Below are 16,759 nucleotides of genomic sequence, written 5' to 3'. Positions count from 1 at the left end.
TCCTTTTAGTTTTTCTTTCTGTGGGTGGAGTGAGCAGCAGCAACCAACTGCTAGAAAAATTTTTGAGCTGTCACATGCATTTTGGTCTCTGGCTTCTAGGAAGAAATGCAGTGAAGGCCCTGATGCTGTGTGCCCTCTGAGCCTGGAAATCAGTCTATAAAATGGTCACAGCCCCAAGGAAAGAGTTACATCTTCCTGAAGGCTCTTCCACATCATCCCTTGATAGTAGAACAAGTGTGGGGTTAAGGAGAATAGATAAAGGCAGCATAATGTCAGGGCTTTGACACCCAATCCACAGTGATTAGACTGGTGTGAGTGTTCGCCCCTGCACTCCTCCACGTGTCTAGTTTAGGCCTGCCTGGCTGAGACTCAATTCTTCTAGCTAACACTTTTTTCAAAAAGCTAGAAATTATACAAGAAAACGCTCCAGGATAGTTCCAGGCTTCTAGCTTTAACATTTAAAAAGAAAGAAAGAAAAAACTGCAGTCTCAAAAATACATTGCTGCTCCGCCACCGAGAAGTAAGTTTAAATAGCAAAAGATTCCACCCCGAGGATGCACATACCCCTTGCAAGAAGCTAGTTTGTGACCCGAGCAGCACACTTTCAGAAGTTGCTCTAGCAGTTCTGGGAGCGGGAAGAAGGGGAGAGGCTCAAGTCCCAACTCTATTACCACCCAAAGCCTCTGGATAAAATGACTGAGCCACGTACTGACATGTGAGAAATGGTGCTGCTTCATAGCATTAGAGCCACAAAATCATTGTGTCCTCAATATCAGAGCAGGCCCAGCAAACCCCATAGTCTCCCCTGCATCCCCAGGCTTTTTTATATTGGAGACTTGAGTTAACTTGGCTGCCTTTTCTGAGGTTGACTTTTTCCAAATTATGATTATTATTAAGAGACAGGGTCTCACTCTATTGCTCAGGCTGGAGGCAGTGGCGTAATTATAGCTCACTGCAGCCTCCGTTCAAGTGAGTTCAAGTGATCCTCCCACCTCAGCCACCTGAGTAGCTAGGACTACAAGCAGGCGTCACCACGTCTGGCTAATTTTTTAATTTTTGTAGAGACAGGGTCTCCACTTGTTGCACAGGATGGTCTCAAACTCTTGGCTCAAGCAAATCTTCCCACTTTGGCCTCTCAAAGGACTGGGAGTACAGGCCTGAGCCACTGTGCCCAGACTTTTCAAATTATTATTCTCTTAGCAAACATTGTTTGGCAAATGTTTATTGAGAGGTTACTTACACTCTCTGAGCCTCAGTCCCCTCATCTGCAAAATGGAGATAATAATAATACACACCTCATAGGATTGTTATAAAGATTAAGTGAGTTAATGAATATAAAGTGTTTAAAATAATTCCTGGGCAACAATTAGCACTTAATTTTAGATATTATTATTACATTTTAGTTATTACTATTATAAATACAGTAGTCCTCCTTTATCCACTGTTTTGCTTTCCATGGTTTTAGCTACCCACAGTCAACATGGTCTGAAAATATTAAATGGAAAATTCCAGAAATAAACAAGTCAGAAGTTTTAAGTTGGGTCCTATTCTGAGTAGTGTGATGAAATCGCATGCTGTTCCACTGGATCCCACCTAGGATGTGAACCATCCCTTTGTCCAGCGGATCCACGCTGTCTATTCTACAGCCTGATAATCACTTAGTAGCCATCTTAGTTATCAGACTGTTGTATCACTGTACTTGTGTTCAAGGAACACCTATTTTACTTAACAATGGCCCCAAAGCACAAGAGTAGTGATGCTGGCAATTCAAATATGCGAAAGAGAAGCCACAGAGTGCTTCCTTTAAGTGAAAAAGAAAGAAAAAGACAGAATTACTGGGTTTGTAAGAGATATTGACATGTTATATATGACAGTAGAAGCCACAAAAGTTAGCCAACTCTACAATTGGAGGGAGCAGTCCACAGAAGACCACTCTCACTTCTGACATCAACTGCAAGTTTGAGAGTTTGCTAAAACCACCCCAAGGTTTGAAATTCACTAGAACACTCACTAAAGCTGTTCCACTTACGGTTACTGTTTATTACAGGGGAAAGGATACAGATCAAAATCAGCCATGGGAAGAAGCAAATGGGACAGAATCCAGGAAAAGTTCCAAATGCAGAGCTTCTGTGGTCTTCTCCCTGTAGAGTCATGGACTGTGTTACTTTTCCTTCACTAATGTATGACAACACACACAAAGTATTACCAACCAGGGAAGCTCACCTGAGCCTTGGTGCCCAGAGTCCATCTGGGACTCCATCACATAGGCACCATTGACTGCCCACATAGCTAATCTCAGTTTCCAGTACCTCAGGAGGTCTAGCTGATACTGCATGACCCAAAGCCCCCACCCTAAATCACATTGTTAGACTTTCTGGAATGGCCAGCCCCACCCTAAATAAAAAATAACCTCTCAAGCATGACATGCCAAGGGCTTAGAGATTGCCTCCTAGAAGTCAAGGGCAAAGGCCAGACATCTCTTTGGGTAAGGTTAAATTCTTTGCTACACAATAATACAAAGGAAGAGGAAAGGAGTTCCCTTGTAGAAAAATTATTATATTTACTGGAATTTAGTGTAAACCTGAAGTGCATTCTAATAAATTAAGATATGTATTCTAATCCCTAGACTAACCACTAATTTTTTTAAAAAACCCCAATGTAGCTTAAAAACCAATAGAGGAATTAAGATGGTTCATTAGAAAATATCCACTTACTACTAAAGAAGTCAGGAGAGAAAGAACAGAGGAATAAAAAACACATGAGATTTCCTGCTTCATGAGTGGGCTCTTTTGAACAGGAATATGTACTCTTTCTTCCAACACTGGGCCTTTTTGAGTATGCACGAACTTTTTTTTTTTTTTTGAGTTGGGGTTTCACTCTTGTTGCCCAGGCTGGAGTGCAAGGGCATGATTTCAGCTCACCGCAACCTCCACCTCCCAGGTTCAAGTGATTCTCCTGCTTCAGCCTCCCGAGTAGCTGGGATTACAGGCATGCGCCACCACGCCCGGCTAATTTTGTATTTTTAGTAGAGACAGGGTTTCTCTATGTTGGTCAGGTTCGTCTCGAACTCCCAACCTCAGGTGATCCGCCCACCTCGGCCTCCCAAAGTACTGGGATTACAGGAGTGAGCCACTGCGCCTGGCTGCATGAACATTCTTGAGCACATGACAGGTTTATATTCCTTTGAAGTCTTTTGCCTGCTCTGATTGCCTTCTAACACCCCTTACCCCAGAAATGTGTAGAGGCCCATAGACTTTCCAGGTCCCCTGCCAGTCCAATCCTTGGCCTAAGCCTTCGTAATTGGAAGATAAATTACATGCTCAGTTCTTAGCAGTGGATCTCAGCATATTCTGTAGAAGTGCCCCCACGAGTTATTAATTGAAGCCCAAGCAAAGAAAATAATACATTAAAAAATTGTCTGCTCTGTAGGCTGGCTACCATGGTAACCACCAATTTCTTCCAGATCTGGGCAATTTTAAATGCAAAGTGGGTTGAAAAAATCCATTTGTATTTACAGGACTCAAAGCTTCATGAAGGGTCACATGTGGGAGGTGCTACAGATTAACCACACAGCTAACACTGATGTCTCCATTTGTGAAACGCCCTGCTCAGTTGACTCCATCGTTCTCGGTATATCAGGCAGCCCTTGGTTCTCCCTCTTCCTGTAGACAATGGAGGCTGTTTCTCCACAAAAGCCTTTGTTCGGATTCCGGGGCTCTGCACCATTGCATTATATTGGTTATAAATGCACCAAAACTTCAGTGGATATAGCTGTCATAAAATATTCTTAAGACTCAGAGTAATAAATCATGGATATGTAGAAACAGAAGAAGTGCCTGTATAGTGTCTTCAAATAATCAAGGCCAAAATCACATGTTTGCTTAAATACCACACACTTGATGGTTGTATATCATAGGTACCAAGTTTTACTTAATTATTGGAATGGGGCCAGGCACGGTGGCTCATGCCTGTAATCCCAGCACTTCGGGAGGCCGAGACGGCCAGATCACGAGGTCAGGAGATCGAGACCATCCTGGCTAACACGGTGAAACCCCGTCTCTACTAAAAAATACAAAAAACTAGCCGGGCGAGGTGGTGGGCGCCTGTAGTCCCAGCTACTCGGGAGGCTGAGGCAGGAGAATGGCGTGAACCCGGGAGGTGGCGCTTGCAGTGAGCTGAGATCAGGCCACTGCACTCCAGCCCGGGCGACAGAGCGAGACTCCGTCTCAAAAAAAAAAAAAAAAATTATTGGAATGGTACAAGGATTCTGGAGTCAGACACCTAGTTCAGTCTACAGCTCTTCTGCAGCTGCTGATGTGACCTTGGACAAGCTTCTTGGCTTTTTAACTTTTTTTTTGCTTGGAAACGAGGTCTTGCTCTGTCACCCAGGCTGGAGTGCAGTGGCCCAGTCACAGCTCACTGCAGCCTCAAATTCCCAGTCTCAAGTTATCCTATCAACTCAGCCTCCTGAATAGCTTGGGACTACAGGCATATGGAATCATACTCAGCTAATTTTTTAAACTTTTTTTGTAGAAACAGGATCTCACTATGTTGGCCAGGTTGGCCTCAGACTCCTGGGCTCTAGCCATCCTCCCGCCTCAGCCTCCCAAACTGCTGGGATTACAGGCATAAGCCACTGCACCTGGTCCTTTTTCAGCTTTAGTCCCTCATCTGCGCTTACTTCATAGGGTTGTGAGGATTAAGCAGGGTTAAGTGCACAGCACCTGGCATATAGAGTAAGATGCAATTACAACGTATCTTGGTAAATAAAGATAAAGCCAGAGGGCTGTGAGAGCAAGGAGGAGTCTCAGACACGTCGGAAAGGTTTCCTACAAGGCTTGCTGGAATCTTCATGGTGGGGGGAAAAGAGAAACCTGGGGTTTCACCGTGTTAGCCAGGATGGTCACTGCACTCCAGCCTGGGTGACAGAGCGAGACTCCGTCTCAAAAAAAAAAAAAGAGAAACCTGGAACCAGAAAGGACCAATAAAATAAACGTAGAGAGATACCTAGGAAAAGCATTATGGAAGCAGTTTCTCACTAGACGGTGAGCATCAGGAAGGTGGTGAGCATGAGGAAGGCAGTCAGCATGAGGGAGGCGTGAGCATGAGGGAGGCGGTGAGCATGAGGAAGGTGGTGAGCATCAGGAAGGTGATAAGCAGGCGTGATTTATGTCTGTATCTCCTGAGCCCATCTGAGTATCTAAGTATAATGAAATTAAATAGAACTCTATTGAACTAAAAGGATCTGGAAGCCTCCCAGAACTGGAATCAATGCAAAGGAAAACAGAACAATTCTCTTCCTGATCACCAGACTGAGGCTGTTAGTCACAATCACAGGTATTGTTAGGGTCCTGTGTGAGGTGAGTCATAAGTAATTTGTTAATAATAACAAAGCGTGGAAGTGTCTGAATGATGTGCTCCTTCACAGATTCAAGCAGATTCAAGTTTATCACTATAGCAATGATGTAGCCCAATATGCTTTGTTGAGTGGGTTTGCTCGGGAGCCTGTGTTGCACACATTTGCATACTGATTGCAATGTAGATCAAGGCAAACAGGAAAAAATAAAAACAAATGAGAGTCAACTGACTCAGACTAGAGAAGTATTGGACCTCTTCTGATTTTCACTGTGAGCGAGAAGTCAGTTCACTGGCTCCATCTTTCCTCCCACAGTAGGAACAGATAGAGAGAGGAGGGCAATGCTGCCTTTATCTATAGGAAGCAGCAGAGAAATAATTTTTAAATGATTTATTTTAATAATGTAAAAAGTGAAACCGTATAATTTGTATTTTCTTAGCACTTTGTGGATTATAAATATTCTCATATGCCTCATCACTTGGATGATCAATTTGGCTTATGTGAATGACCTACAGTTGAAGGCTGACTTAGCAAGGATGTCATCTCAATGGGATCTGAGAGTTGGAGTCTTTATCCACGGAATACAAACCAGCCTGTTAGGAATTATGTAATCCATACTTTCCCAAAAGCACACCTCATACCCAATGCATCTTTGAAAAAAAAAAAAAAAAGTTGGAAGTGAAGTGGATCAGGATATGCCACCATAAAATATGCTATTTCAGCATAAGGATTATTTTGAGCTGAAAGCAATTGAGAATCAACTGGTGCTGCAAAAGTTCTCTGCCTCCCTTTTGTCTGCATAAAAGTAGGGCATAAATTTATCATGAAAAAGGTGCCCTCCCTTTATCAGGAAGAGAAGCATAACTCTTATCACTGAAGATGGGGAGTTGACGCTGAGATCAGTCTGCATAAACAGATTTTACTAAAATAATCCTTCTCTTCTGTTAGTTCCCCCCATATACTTCCTAGTGACTTTCCCACAATTTATCACCCTGGAAGCTCCAACTCTCTTTGCTTTTTCTAGCCGCTTTTTCACCATTTATTGCCCTTCATAAAAATGATATATAAGCCCTCTTTATAACCACTTCTTTGAGACTTACTTCTTTTCTGTGAACTGTTATGTGCATAAAAATACTAAATAAAAACTGTACCTTTTCTCCCACTAATTTGTCTTTTGTCAGCTTAATTTGCAAGTCCCAGGTATTGAACCTAAGAGGATAAAGGAAACGTTTTTTCTTCCACAACAGAAGGAAGGGATGGAGGCAGGAAAGGACTGAGGGAGAGAGGGAGGAAGCAAAGGAGGAAGGCAGCGAGGGAGGAGAGAGAGGGAGGGAAGGAAGGAAGGAGGAAGGAAGGAAATGTTTTTTCTTTCATTTGTCTGACACTCAAGCAACTTCAGGATTGTATCTCTTGGATTCCAGTTTGCCCTCCAGTCTCACAAGGCAGGTAATAGGAGGAAGGCCTAGATGCTGACCATGGAAACCTGAAATACATAGTTGAGGGCATATCACTTTCTCTCCAGAACCAAAGCCTTTACCCTGTTCTCCCACAAAGCCTCCTAGAGTCCACGTCAGCCCCACATCAGCACTCCGCAGAGATTGGCTCTAAATCTCTTGTCACCATGGGTTGTTTGTCACACCTAGATAAGTCCTGTGATTTAAACAGTGACCTTTTCAAATGGCTTTGCTACTAATTACACAGACTATACATTTATGAGTAAAAAGAAACATACCTCTGCCTACAATCACTGAGTGAGACAGACAGGGTAGAATTCTGTATTTATTATTTCAGGCTTTTAATGTGATTGTTTGGTATCTGCTAGATTCAATGGACATGTAACTTCACACATGAAGACTTCTTTTACTTCATTTCCACACCCCACAACATGCCAGTTATTTTTCTAGGATACAAATCTTGTTATGTCATTCACCAACTCAAAAGTCTTCAGTGGTTAACTCCCCATTGTCTATAAAGAAAAATTATAATTCTTTAGCTTGACATATAAATCCTTTTCAATATTTGAAGCCTGCCAAATTTGTAGCCACAACTACCATATTCTACTCTTCCTCACCCCCAACAATAACATATTAACTCCAGTCATATCATATTAGTTCTGATTCCCTGAAAAACACCATGCTTTTAAGGTAGAAGTCTTTATTCCCATTTTAGTGAATATGATTCACTCCAATACCTTCATCCCCTAACAGGACTGTAAACATCTTGAGGCCATTGATCATGCCTTTTGCATTCTTTACAATGCCTTGGCTAGAGCTAAATGCAGAATGACAATGTTAAATGGTTAAACATTGGCCTTCTTTGGTTTTATTAAATTCTTGCTACTAAGTTTTTGGTGCTGTTATTGTTGTTTTTAGGCTATTTCTCTGCCTGAGTGCTATTCTTGTATGAGGACACCCCAAATGGAAGTATACTATGGATAGTTATTTTAAAAATTAAAAAATCAGCAAAGTAATACCCAGGCAGGCTGAAGCCAAATGTATCACTTCTTGTACATGCTAATGGATGGCATGGGGCACTGTTTGCAAAAGACAGTTACAAAGTTGTAACTCATTTATCCAGTAATGTATTTACAATGACTCCTTTGTAGCAACAGATCAAAGAACAGCATTTATTAACGTATATCTGTATTTGATTGTACAGCAAATTAACACAAACACACACCCAGAGATCAGCTTCGATTTCCTCATGCAACACTGGCTCTCTCTAAAGAGAATACATTTTCTGACCCAAAACAAAGTTTTGGAAAGAAAAATTTTTGAAAAGCAAGCATTTATAATGGCATTTATAATGCTAGTGGGGTTCAACTTGAAAAATTACCCAATTGGCTCATGAGAAAACATGCTTCTTTAATAAACTGCCATGAGTGGGAGTGGGCCGGAGTTGGGGAGAGAAACAGTGGAAGTAGTGAGAGCATGATGAGTGAAGCAAAGAAGACGTGTGTGTGTATGTGTGTGTGGTGTGTGTGTGTAGACCCGTACACAAAACCTCCATTATTTTTATGCTTTCATTTCTACACAGCCAGATAATGTCAGGTAAAAGTATAACTTATGACTCAGTCAGAACAATGGTTTTGCTTTGATATATCGATGTTGGCTGAGTCAAGTAAGGGTGGAGATGGCAAGAAAAAGATAATAAGTAGCAATATATGTGTTCAGCGGAAAGACAAAGCTCTCACTTTGAAGAGCTGGGTTCAGAGGTTTCAAAGGGCACACAGGAAATGCTCCAACAGCATAAAGTGGGCCCCAAGCGCCATTCCAGCCAACTTTCAGCCCTCCACATGGCTTTATCTGATCGCATGATTCTCTGTCTCCAGAACCAAGTACCCAAAAGAAGAATGGCTTTGTGATAAAATCAGATCAGGGCTTCGATCACTTTTATGATCACTAGAGACCTGGAGGTATAGAGATGAGAAGGCAAAAGGCAGACAGTAAGACTATGGTGGGTTCCCCTGAGTTATGGGAAAGTTATAAATTATTTACTTATGCACACACAGTGCCTGTTTTTATGACGAATATAATAGGCTGAATACCAAAAAGAAAAACTAAATCGAGCTCTGAATCAGGTCTGAAAAACATTACAAATCCACCTCTATCTTTCAGAACTATATACAAGAGAGCATTTTGGTAATGTGATGTGTGTAAACTGAGCCTCAGTTACCCACTTGGCCAAAACAGGAGAAAAGCAGGCATTTAGGGCTTGCCATTTTCCTCTTTGAGGTTAAAAAAAAGTCACCAATATGAAGTCGTTATAAATTAACTCCAGGAGACCAAATTATGAGTTCAACTATTTTCCCAACACAAAACTCTATCCACGGAGCAGAAAGAGGAAATCTCATAGAAAGTCTTCAGGGAGGAAAAGCAATGGTCTTTACCCTCTGACACTCTGTGGTTTGTCCTCATCATGTAGGAATTGGGGCCCATGGCTAGGAGAAAAGAGTGTGTACTTTCAGTATAATAGCAAAACAATTAGAGTCAAAGACACTGTGTGGGAGAAGAGTATATGCTAGATTTACATCAGATTTGAGGATCAGATCCCACTGATTAACATGGAAAGTTTCACAAAAAATTGTTTATGTCAGAGGAGATGGTGCCCAAGATTTCAACCATCTGACTATATATACATCCATGGGAAATCAGTACAGACATCACAGATTATTCACGGGAGGTAGTTTGTACTCATAATTGGATATTTCCACAAATGCTTTCTTAAGAAAAACCAGGCTGGGCGTGGTGGCTCATGCCTGTAATCCCAGCACTTTGGGAGGCTGAGGCGGGTGGATCACGAGGTCAGGAGATCGAGAGCATCCTGGCTAACAGCGTGAAACCCCATCTCTACTAAAAATACAAAAAATTAGCCGGGCGTGGTGGTGGGTGCCTGTAGTCCCAGCTACTCGGGAGGCTGAGACAGGAGAATGGCGTGAACCCAGGAGGCAGAGCTTGCAGTGAGCCGGGATTGTGCCACTGCACTCCAGCCTGGGTGACGGAGCAAGACTCCATCTCAAAATAAAAATGAAAAAAAAAAGAAAGAAAAACCATAGAAATGAAGTTGGCCTTAGAATAACTGAACACTCTGATAAGCAATATACCCCCAGAAATGTTCCACATATGGAGTTTTGCTGCTTTACTCCCATCTCTTTAACAAGTGGTAAAACTCTTCTTCTTTACAACCTACATCTGTATCTGGTACTGCAAAACTCAAAATATTCACTTTATTGAGAGGCCACTGAACATAAAGAAAGAAAAAACATGTAGATAGCAATGCTGTGGTTTATCACATGCCACACCGAACCAATGTGAACTTCCTTTTTTTGATTCATAGAATCAATTACCATCATAAAATTCAAACAATAAATATGGCTCCTCTAATGATTTCTGTCTTTGCTTGATTTCACTGGGAGACTAGCCTAGTGCCTCCCTCTGATAGCTCAGGAATCCCTGGGCCTCTGTTATTAGCCTTTGGACTTGGATTAGAGAAGTTATTTTCTTTAATTGATTCTGAATTTATAGTTAGTGATATATAGTCACTCTGTCTAAGCAGTTCTGTGAGTGGAGGGCAGGAAAAATAAATTTTCAGAATAATAGGAATGTCTGAATCCAGGAAATTTTCCTGGACTGCTGGGACTCAGTAAGGCAGCAATGTAAAGGTAAAAAGCAGTGGCCCTCAGGGCACCAAACCTTGGATGCATGGCCATGAGGTCTTACTTGCTGTCTCTCAGAAGAAGCAACATGCTAGAGGGGCCTCTAAGAAGAGCTCAAATCTCTGCTCTTCTAGCACAATGTTAAATCATGTGTTTAATAGAAATGGGGATGGGAGTGGGTGAGTGGCTGCAAATCCACTAACTTTTCTTGAGCATTCAAAGTCAAGCAAAGCATTACTAATGGTGGTGATTGCATCTGGATCCATGTAGGGGAGGAAAAATATCCTTTTCTCTACCTATCCTAGCTTTATGGCCTATAACAAAAAGCAGGTTAATCAGAAAACCATACAGGTTTATTTCACATAAGTTTTATGTGACATGAGAGCCTTCATAAGGAAATAAGGAAATGAAGACCAAAGAAACAAGTAAATTTGAGTGTTTTTATTCTAGGTTTGATGAAGAATGAACCGTCATGGAGCAATATGATAGGACAAAGAATATTATCTCATGGTAATAAACAAGGCAGGGACTTAACAAGGCCTGTTTGTTTGAATTTTTCTCTGTGTTCCTCCATTTTCAGAGATAAGGATGCTTTTTCCTTCCCTGTAGGTCTAAGGAGGGCATCTTTCAGATGACGGTCATATAACCTACTTTAGGGGAAGGTCAGTGTATTAGTTGGTTTTCATGCTGCTGATAAAGACATACCTGGACTGGGCAATTTACAAAAGAAAGAGGTTTAATGGACTTACAGTTCCACGTGACTGGGGAGGCCTCACAATCATGTTGGAAAACAAGGAGGAGTAAGTCACATCTTACGTGGATGGTGGCAGGCAAAGAGAGAGAATGAGAGCCAAGCAAAACGGGCTTCCCCTTATCAAACCATCAGATCTCATGAGACTCATTCACTATCACGAGAACAGTGCAGGAAAGACTCGCCCCCATAATTCAATCACCTCCCACCATGTGTTCCTCCCATGACATGTGGGAATTGTGGGAGTTACAATTCAAGATGAGACTTGGGTGGAGACACAGCCAAACCATATCAGTCAGAGAGTCCTCCCTAGGTTTTATAATCTGCTTCAGGGGAGAAGTATGGGGAAAGTTAAGACCAATCCTCCAGTTTCTGCCTTTTTTTTTATTCAATATGACAAGATGCCATCTTTTGGGGTAGTGTGTCCTGAACCCCATCGCCTATCTGGCAACAGATTTCATCTTTCCTCTGCAGAGGATACAGAACAACAGGACACAGAAGCTAACAAGAAACTCCCAGGAACTCAGGGCACAGGGGCAGGTTCATGTCACAATACTCTTTTTCTCCATATTTTCCTCTCCTTCAACCATTTTTTTCAGGACCTAAGATGCTAAACTTAGGGTCCTTCTTTCTCAGACCTTTCCAGGAGTTCCTCCTCATCCTTGGCTCCCATCTCCCCTTCTGACTTCTCTGGGCCCGAGTCCTCTACTCAGATAGGGAAAGTTGGCTTCATCTGCCATGGCCTCTGCATCACTAGGCCATGCTAGAAGCCCCCTATATAACCACCCAATTGGTTCTTCTTGCCTGCTTTCCAGATGAAGCTAATTTATCAAGACAGGGTTATTGCCATAGAAAAAGAGTTTAATACACGAAGAGCCAGCTAAATGGGAGACCAGAGTTTTATTATTACTCAAATGAGCCTCTCTGAAAATGTGGAGGCTAGGTTTTTTTGTTTTTTTGTTTTGTTTTGTTTCTTGAGACAAAGTCTTGCTCTGTTGCCCAGGCTGGAGTGCAGTGGAGCGCCTCTGGGTTCAAGCAATTCTCTGCCTCAGCCTCCCAAGTAGCTGGAATTACAGGCACCTGCCATATGCCTGGCCAATTTTTTTTTTTATTGTATTTTTAGTAGAGACGGGGTTTCACCATCTTAGCCAGGCTGGTCTTGAACTCCTGACCTCATGATCCACCCACCTCGACCTCCCAAAATGCTGGGATTACAGGCATGAGCCACCGCACCCAGCCAGGTTTTTTAAAAGACAGTTTGGTGGGCAGGGGGTTAGGAAATCGTCCTGCTGATTGGTTGGGGATGTAATCATAGGAGTGTGGAAAATGGTCCTCATGCACTGAGTCCACTTCTGGGTGGGGGCCACAAGACCAGCTGAGTCAGTGAGTTGGTGTCTCCAGTCTGGATGGGGCCATTGGATCATCAGAAATGCAAAAATCTGAGAAGACATCTCAAAAGGCCAATGTTAGGTTCTACAATAGTGATGTTATTTACAGGAGTAATTGCGGAAGTTGCAAATCTTGTGGCTTCCAGAATAATGGCTGGTAATCATTTATGCCTACATCTTAGTGGAATTCAGGCCCCAATCATCCTCCCAACCTGGTGGCCTTTCATTAGTTTTACAAAGACAGTTTAGTTTTGGGAAGGGCTATTATCATTTAAACTATAAATTTCTCCCAAAGTTAGCTTGGCCCATACCTTGATCAAGGGCAGTTTGGAGGTTAAAGGCAAGATAGAGTTGGTTGGATCAGAGCTCTTTCACTGTCACAAATTTCTCACTGTTATAATTTTTGCAAAGGCAGTTTCAACTTCAGTTGCTGAAGCTTGCAAATAAAACTGATAAAAGACAGATTAACAGAAAAAAACAGATTTAAGTATGTGCAAACGCACAGGAGTTCACAAAGAAATGTGACTCAAGGAAGCAGTTACAATTTGGGCTTATATACTGTCTTAGGCTAGTCAAAAGCAAAGCGATCTGGGACTTCTGGGGAGGAGATAAATTATAGGAAGGTGAATAGGAAATGTACAGGAAATAAGGGTCGTTTAGTAACGTTTGTTATGTGGATAAGAGACATCCTGGGTGCTAAGCGTTGCCTCCAGAGTAGTTTTCTTGCTGGTACAGGAGACACACCTTTACAAAGGGAAATTTGTAAATTTTCTTTTTTTTTGAGACGGAGTCTCGCTCTGTCGCCCGGGCTGGAGTGCAGTGGCCGGATCTCAGCTCATAGCAAGCTCCGCCTCCCGGGTTCACGCCATTCTCCTGCCTCAGCCTCCAGAGCAGCTGGGACTACAGGCGCCCGCCACCTCGCCCGGCTAGTTTTTTGTATTTTTTAGTAGAGACGGGGTTTCACCATGTTAGCCAGGATAGTCTCGATCTCTTGACCTCTTGATCCGCCCGTCTCGGCCTCCCAAAGTGCTGTGATTACAGGCTTGAGCCACCGCGCCCGGCCTGTAAATTTTCAAAGAGAAATTTATGCCCTACTTTTAGACAGAAAAGGGGAAGGCAGAGAGCTAATTGCTTTCAAATCAAAACAATCCTTATGCCAAAGTGGTATATTCTAGGGTGGCAGATTCTGGTCCCCTTCACTGTCTCACTGTCTGTCTGGTGGATAAATACGTGTTGAGTGGCAGACTAACAGAAGAGTCTACATGTACCACAACCCATCGTAGGTAAGAGCTTTCAGCTCAGTGGCAGCTATGCCATGTCCATTTAACCAAGCTTGGCAGCAAGTCTTAAGGACTAGCCACAAAAGGAAAGTGCAAAGGGGCACAGCTTCCCTTTGGAGAGTGCCAAGATACCATCAATCTCTGCCCCAGACCAGGGAAGGCTGGAAAAAGTGCCTCAAGCACTAAGGGGGCGGGGAGCAGGGGCAAAGTGGGTAATGAGTCAGAAAGGAATGTCTGTGAACCCACAGCCGCATACCTGAGTGCCAATGTGAAGAAAACCCAGAGTAAATTCCTTTACACAGACTAGGGTCTCACACATACTTCTGAGGGCAGTTTTTCCGTATAAGAATCTGCCCTGTGTTTTACAGAACAGTGAGTCACTAACTTGCTTTTGGATGGAACGCTGCGGAGTGTGCTGTCATTGTGATATCTTTTTTTCCCTCATGCATTCTCAGCATCACCAGCCTTGCCTTTGTTCATTAGATAAATAATAGAGTATAATTCAAGCAGTGGCCCCACAATCACTACTCCATTGAAAAATGGAGGCGGGGAGGGGAATGGCGGTTCATAAAGACCTGGGCTAGTGAATTTGGTGTTTTTGTTTGTTGGTCTTTAAATAAATGAGCCTAAAACAAGATTTTCCAAATTTGAAAAGAAACGCTTTATAGAGTAGATTTCTTATGCAACAATATAAAAATAAGAAATTAAATCTGAGAGCGAGAATTAATTCTTCAACATGATTTTGTTTTGAAGTTCAGCCTCTTCAATTAGATGCAGGTATAGGGGAAGAGCTCCATCTAAAGAGCCCAAATTCCTATTTGTTACTTCAGATATCAGGTCAGATTAGTACTTTTAGGAAGCTTAACAGACCCCTTTGATGCAACAGGAAAGAAAAACAAGCTCTCTAAGCAGGAAAATTCAGGACATCCTTCTTCTTAGTTTTACATGATGCGGTGAGTCACTTAGAGACTCTCAGGAAAATAAGCTCCAGGATGGCCATCAAGATTAGGGAACATCCCAGCACTCTGGGAGGCCGAGGCGGGTGGATCACGAGGTCAGGAGATGGAGACCATCCTGGCTAACACGGCGAAACCCCGTCTCTACTAAAAATACAAAAAATTAGCCAGGTGTGGTGGCAGGCGCCTGTAGTCCCAGCTACTCGGGAGGCTGAGGCAGGAGAATGGCGTGAACCCGGGATGCGGAGCTTGCAGTGAGCTGAGATCCGGCCACTGCACTCCAGCCTGGGCTACAGAGCAAGACTCCGTCTCAAAAAACAATAAAAAATAAAAAATAAAAATAAAGATTAGGGAACATACTGGCCCAAATAGCTGCAGAGCAAGTGGCTTCTCTGTTCCCAGTTCTCATCCTCCTAGTGTTTTCTCTTTAGGGCCAAGCGCTGTAAGAGAGAAAGAACAAGATGACAAGGTCAAGACAGCCTCTTTGTAATCCTCAAATCACTAAGAAACAAACCAACCACGATTGTATGCATTTTGATGTGACAGGGAAATAAAGTAAGGTAGAATATTGTGGAGGTTTGGGAGGCAACTTTGACCAAAGATTCTCAAGTTCATCTCACTCTCTTGGGTTAAAAAAGTATGTGTATGTTCGGGTAGAGGGTAAGAGGTAGGGGAATGGAGGGGACACTTCGCTTAAGAAAGTATTTAGGGCCAGGCGCGGTGACTGACACCTGTAATCCCAATACTTTGGGAGGTGGCGGATCACCTGAAGTCAGAAGTTCGAGACCAGCCTGACCAACATGGAAAAACCCTGTCTCTACTAAAAATACAAAAATTAGCCGGGCGCAGTGGCACATGCCTGTAACCCCAGCTACTTGGGAGGCCAAGGCAAGAGAATTACTGGAACCCAGGAGGCAGAGGTTGCAGTGAGCCGAGATCGCGCCACTGAACTCCAGCCTTGGTGACAGAGCGAAACACCGTCTCAAAATAAATAAATAATAATTAAAAAATTCAGAAAGCAAAATTTCTTGCCCTTGTAAATTCACACTTCAATAGAAAACTATTGCCTACAGTACATGCTTTCAGGTGTTATCTGATTCTGATTCTACTGGAGCTATTTGCCACTCTGTAAGTTGTAGGTCACTGATAGATATGCAAATCCTGTCCTATCTGGTTCAATTGACTTCCTTGCCCCTGTGTGTGTATGGGGGGGCGGAGGCGGGGGGCGGGGGGGGCAATAAACAGTTTGCCTCCATTTGCAATTCATCTCTAAATTCCCTTACTCCATATAAATTGGGGCTGTTTCTTTTTTAAACCAGTTATAACATCTGCCTGGTTCCCTCAGTTATGTAAGTAAAAGTCTTTAACACATGTTCATTTTTATATCTGTATAACGGTCACGATTTTACCTCTTTCTGGAAATTACCTTTTTACACCCTTGTGAGATTTCTTTCTTAAGTAGCAGCAGCAGGAGACCTGGTGGAGGACCTTCAGTCTAGAGAAGACCGGTACCAGGCCATCCGGTCTATAGGTAAAGAGCAGATGCCTCCCACAGAGCTGTGCTCCACAGAGGAAACAAAGGGACTCTTCGAAAGGGACGTGTCCCTTCTCCCACCTGCCTCCCTTCCAACCTCCCAAGTTAACACCACCATCTAAAACAAGAATTTGGTCACCTTTCAGAAGGCATCTTTCCCATTTTAGAAAGGGTTACTTCTGGATCCTCTCTCAACTTGCTGGTTTCCCACGCCCTCGACTTGCAGTTTCACCCAGTGGGCAGGGCTGAGTTTCTGTTAGCCTGGCTGCAACCTCCTGCGCCCTGCCAACACACAATAATCAGTGGCATTCCTGGAATTCCTGACATAGCAGAGAAGCC

The 16,759-nt window shown here is 42.9% G+C and overlaps 1 long non-coding RNA gene across 1 annotated transcript; it reads right to left on the bottom strand.

Annotated features, from left to right (window-relative positions):
* Positions 1 to 2,019: 2,019 nt before the first annotated feature.
* LOC117077911 lies at positions 2,020 to 16,681 on the bottom strand. Its single transcript, XR_004434867.1, has 3 exons — positions 16,560 to 16,681; positions 15,247 to 15,326; positions 2,020 to 2,141 (listed from the first exon to the last, which is right to left on the bottom strand). It is a non-coding gene; the product is annotated as an uncharacterized LOC117077911 (long non-coding RNA).
* Between the last annotated feature and the right edge of the window lie 78 nt (positions 16,682 to 16,759).

Source organism: Trachypithecus francoisi, unplaced genomic scaffold (genome assembly GCF_009764315.1).
Source record: "Trachypithecus francoisi isolate TF-2019V2 unplaced genomic scaffold, Tfra_2.0 Lachesis_group6, whole genome shotgun sequence".
NCBI classification, from domain to species: domain Eukaryota; kingdom Metazoa; phylum Chordata; class Mammalia; order Primates; family Cercopithecidae; genus Trachypithecus; species Trachypithecus francoisi.
This window is presented reverse-complemented; position numbering and strand designations above follow the sequence as displayed.